At 35.2% G+C, this 5571-nt stretch overlaps 1 long non-coding RNA gene across 1 annotated transcript; it reads right to left on the bottom strand.

The window, feature by feature from the left end:
• Nucleotides 1-1106: 1106 nt before the first annotated feature.
• LOC120080320 lies at nt 1107-2222 on the bottom strand. Its single transcript, XR_005482473.1, has 4 exons — nt 1834-2222; nt 1652-1746; nt 1355-1424; nt 1107-1245 (listed from the first exon to the last, which is right to left on the bottom strand). It is a non-coding gene; the product is annotated as an uncharacterized LOC120080320 (long non-coding RNA).
• Nucleotides 2223-5571: the final 3349 nt, after the last annotated feature.

Genomic DNA, 5571 nt, shown 5'->3' with positions numbered 1-5571 from the left:
AGTGGTGCTCATTCCTTACAATTCCACCTTGGAAATGCATGAAAGAGACAAATTTCATTGTCTCCCTTCTTATACATGGCCCAAAGGTTACCAAGCATTAGTTGAAGAGTTACGGTCATTGATTGAAGAGTTAAAGGAGTTATGGAATGATGGTGTGCACACTTATGATTGTGTTAGCAACGAATACTTTTAACTACGTGCTTTCTTATTGTGGACTATTAACGGCTTCCTTGCGTATGGTGACTTATCTGGATTGAGTACCAAAGGTTACCAAGTATGCCCTATTTGTAATGAGGATACATCATCAATGAGGCTAAGAGGAAAAGAATGTTTTATATGGTATCGATGTTATCTTCCAAATAATCATAGTTGGCGTAAAAGTAAACAATTTGATGAAAAAGTGGAATGTAGACCTCCTCCAGTTGACATGGATGGAGAAGATATCTTACGAGAGGTGAATTTGTTAAACTTACCCGTGCTTAGAAAACACTAGAAGAAATTCGGGCTTTAATGTCGGTTGGTTGCAAACGATATTAAAGGTCTTTAGTGATTAAAGCCTGTTGGCTGCAAACGACATTAAAGCTTGTTTTTTTTTTAATTTTTAACTGATATTGAATAAGTCTCATATAATAAATTGTGAGATCCAGAATACCAACTCCTTCAATTCCAAAAGCTAACCTTGAAGTTACCATTTAGCTTACAAATAATTGCAAAGAACAAAAACATATTGACAATGGTATTAAATAATACAAACCCTTTTTTTTTTCTTAATCTGTCATTAGCTGAAGACAAACTAACAAATGCAATTGGAAGCAAACCCAAGGTAGTAAATTCCAAAGCTTCAATGTATCCCATTGACAGAGCATGAATTGAAAACCGCAAGACATAAATTGGATCATATTGTTCAGGTTCAAAACCATGATAATGTCCCTGCATCAGTGCATTAGAATATTAATTTGGAACAGAAAAGTATGAACAAATTGTAAAAAGAAGCCTACTGATTTGTAAAAAGAAGCCTGCATCAATGCATTCGTCTTTTTCTCAAACTTTTCAAATCATAACAGCTCGTGGAAAATAATCGAAATGCTTCAAATACTAAACACGAACCTCTCTACAAACCAGACATTGAGACTCCTGGCTGGCAGCCTTCGGTCCATCACAAATCATCACTGAAGCAGCTAAACAAACACATGATTTGTAGAAGAGATGCCCACAACCCAAAGCATATGGATCAAATAATGTTTCCTATAACATCAACATAATTCAAAGTCTTATCCAATAAACTACAAATAGAGTCACTTGAAAACATTTAGAAACTGTGCTTAAAACTACAAGCATTCAAAAATGCACTTACCAGGAACAATTTTTATGTGAATTCCTTGTTGTTACAAGAAATCCATATCCTCCCCACCCCTTCCAAACACCTAAAATACACACAAACAACACCATTAAAAGTATATGGTAGAGGAAGAGATTGAGAGAATATAAATGTGAGGCAACTTCAATCAACATGATTAAAAAGAAAACAGAAAAGTAGCAAACTCAAGTTTGTACGATACTAACTATTTAAATCGGATGTTAAAGGATGCTAGTAGATACTAACTATTTAAATCAGAGAATCTATATGATATTTGATGATATATGCATGAACCTGCTTCCCGAATTCGGTAGATTGCAAGGAACAACAAGCATTCAACACGATTCCGAGCATATAGTTTGTAGGATAAGCTCCCGCTTCCAACATTTCTATGAACACTCGAAAAGCAACAAAGATCAAGAAAACTCTGCAGTAAATAAGTAATTGGAAGACCTGATGTTTTTGTATGCTCTTACCATTGTGCTTGAGTTCCTAGAAGGATAAATCACAATACCAAATGCAGTACATCTTGGTGATTTAAACTGACATGTTTGACGCAATGTTTTTGAGTTGAAGACAAAGATTTAACGATAGATGGAAGCCGAATGGGATAGATATTTCATCCAGTTTACGAGCATCAGTAGATAGATATCTCGTTTGACTCTTATACAAGTCAAACGAGAGGGGAATTTATGTGCGAGAGCAAGAGTGGAGGTATGAGCGAGAGCTTTCAATACTGTGAGGATTTCAATATCCGGTATGAGCGAGAGTGGAGGTATGAGCGAGAGCTTTCAATACTGTGAAGATTTCAATATTCGGTATGAGCGAGAGCTATAGTAGCGAGAGTGGAAGGACGAACGAGAGCGAGAGCTATAGTAGCGAGAGTGGAAGGACGAACGAGAGCGAGAGCGAGGGATTTGGGCAAGAGGGGAGGGATTTGGGCGAGAGCCGAGAGGGGAGAGATTTGGCCTTATGAGCGAGAGCGAGAGGGATTTGGGCCAGAACTTTGTGGTTTTTTTAGCTGGTTTATATTTAGAAACACTAAAATGTAGCCAAATAGCATTACCTCAAAAACAGATTCAAATCCTTCATATTACCTCAGAAACAGATTCAATCCTTCATATTCAAATCCTTCATTACGGTTGGTGACCATCTGCAAGGAAAAAGCTCAAACCTAGATTAAAATTGACGCGAAAAAGATCTAAAAAGGGGTAATGAAATTGCAGATTGAATTAAAATTGCAGATTGAATTAACAGATTCAAATCCTTCATATCTCTACATCTCTCTGTTCTTTCTTCAATTTATTTTTTCAATCATCGTTGGAATCTTCTGAAAGCATCGACTATGACTCTCGCTGCTTGTTTATAATGGCATCGGGAGTACAAAAAGATGCAAAATCGATTTCAAATCGGTACTAATGGATCGGCATTGCCGATCTCTCTACGGGTTCATCCATTTCTTATTGGTTCCACATATCTCTTACTTCTCTACCTCAGAAACAGATTCATCGAGTAGGTGTTTGAGGGAATGATGATTCAAGAGATTGGCTTTTTTTGGCATTTTTGGTCGCCATTTTTTATAGCTTTCGGTTTCAGTTCTCTTTGCCGTCTACGAAGGTTTGTCTGAAATCTGAGAGAGAAATGAGAGAAACAAAATGTAACCTAATATCATTTTCGTAAGAAACAAAGATGGGGGGACTAGGGAGGAGGTGGTTGATGGGGAAAATAGGGTTTAGAAAAGGGATAGATAGGATAGATAGAGATAAAAGCAGGAAATGAAAAAAAAATTGGGGGAGGGGGGGAATGGGTTTTGTTTTTTTTTTTTTAAGGAAAAAAAAGAAAACTGGATCTTTAATATTGGTTTAAATGTATATCTACAATGTTGGTTTAAAATCGACATTAAATATCCACTTTTTTTTTTAAAAAAAAAACTGACATTATACATCCGGTTTCACTTTTTCCAACCGACATTAAAGCCCAAAATTCTTGTAGTGAAATATCTAGAGAAACGTGATAAAAAATGAAAACAAAGTTTAAATGGAATAAAAAAAGTATATTTTTCCAACTTCCATATTGGTCGAAACTTTTATTGAGACATAAATTGGATGTTATGCATATTGAAAGTAATATTTGTGATAATTTGGTAGGCACAATATTAAATATTGAGGGAAAGAATAAGGATACAACTAATGCTCATTTGGATCTAGAAGATCTAAATACACGGAAAAAACTACACCTGCAAAAGGTAGGAAATAAAGTTTTAAAGCTATACGCTGCATACGCATTGACTACTAATGATAAGGTTGCATTCTGTAAGTGGATCAAATCAGTCAAATTTTCTAATGGGTTTATCCAATATATCAATATGTGTGAATGAGAAAGATGGAAATCTATCGGGGCTAAAAACTCACGACTCGCATATTCGGCTTCAAAGGCTTCTTCCAATTAGTGTTCGCGCATATTTGAAAAAAGATGTGTGCACTGTTGTCGTTGAGTTATGCAAATTTTTCTGTGATCTATGTGCAAAAACAATATCTATAGGGGATTTGGATTGTTTACAAAGAGACATTATAATCATACTTTGTAAGTTAAAAAAATATTTCCACGGGAATTTTTTGATGGAATGGTGCACCTAGCAATCCATTTTCCCTATGAAATAAAAGTTGCAGGTCCAGTTAGTTATAGTTGGATGTACCCTATTGAAAGAAGCTTACGAACATTGGAAAAATATGTAAGAAACAAAGCACATCCTAAGGGTTCTATAGCAGAGCATATATAATGAATGAATCGTTGGAATTTTGTTCTTTGTATATAATTGGAATTGAGACAAGGTTCAATAGAGATGAAAGAAATGATGATACACTTCCAAAGGATGAGATATGTGGTGAATTTTCGATGTTCAGACAAAATGCGCGACCATTAAGAGCGCCAAGAGTAAGGACATTATCGAGAGAAGAGAAATGCAGTGCACATTGGTACATCTTGAATAATTGCATGGAAATTAAATCTTATTGAACATAAGTTTTGAACATTCCATTGTGGTTGATAATTTTGATTCAAAGTTTGAAATCTAAAATTAAGACACGTCTCTAACTTATAGGCAATATTTGAGACCAATTCGACATGAAGCTCAAAGTCAAGATAATTTATACAAAAGGCACCAACAAGGCTTTCCTGATTGGTTCAAATCTCATGTAAGTATATGAGTTTAAAAGACCAATAAAAATTCAATTGACTACTAATGACAAGTGAGATTTATTTTAACAGGTTCTTTCACTATATGAAAATGGAGATATGTCTGATGACATATATTCACTAGCAATGGGACCAAGTTCAGAAGTGCGCTCATATAGTGGATGCATTGTTATGGAGTACGCTAACATAGTATTAAGTGTGATAATTTTCGGAGTATGAAAAATAATGGGATCATGGTGCCTTCAGAAAATGAAAGTGAAGGTGATCTCCATAATTTCTATGGTATTGTCAATGAAGTATTAGACTTTTAGTATGCCAAGAGAAGACGTGTAATTATGTTTAAGTGTACTTGGTTTGATACATACCCTAAAAAGAGCAACAGAGTACATATGGATTTAGGGTATATATTAATTAATATAGCTCGTCATTGGTTTGTTAACGAGCCTTCTGTATTTGCCAGTCAAGCCAAACAAGTGTTTTACATCAACGATCCTAAATATGGTAATAATTGGAAGGTGGTGCAAGTAGTCCAAAACAAGCGTATGTGGCACATGCCAGAAGCAGAAGAACGTGAGAATGACTAACATGAGTTGTTAGAAGTGTTGAATAGTATTACTTGTACAATCGATGAATCAATGAATGATATCAGTTTATATAGAGTTGATGTTGATCCTACAATCATAGAAGGGATAATTCAACGAGTTATAACCAGATACATAGAGTACAACGGTACTCAGTTATAATCACGTGCACGTAGGTAATACGACGTCGAGGGATTGAGCAAAAGAGTTCTCCCCGACTAAGGTTGACGTTGAGGGTTATAACTATTAGTTCACTCTCAACTAAGGATAAAGGTAATCATATATTCTTCTAGGCTAGAAGAATAGTTTGAAATTTTTAATGCTTGTGAATGTTCGTCAACGCTTGATGTTTGCTAATGTATGAATTTTCCAAGTATGTTTTTCATGTCTAACGCATGCTAGTGGTTGTACAAGCTAGTTTAATATGTTTTAATCCAA

The sequence above is a fragment of the Benincasa hispida genome, chromosome 6 (genome assembly GCF_009727055.1).
Source record: "Benincasa hispida cultivar B227 chromosome 6, ASM972705v1, whole genome shotgun sequence".
Lineage (NCBI taxonomy): Eukaryota > Viridiplantae > Streptophyta > Magnoliopsida > Cucurbitales > Cucurbitaceae > Benincasa > Benincasa hispida.
Note: the sequence above shows the minus strand (reverse complement) of the source record. Positions and strands in the feature narration are given on the sequence as shown.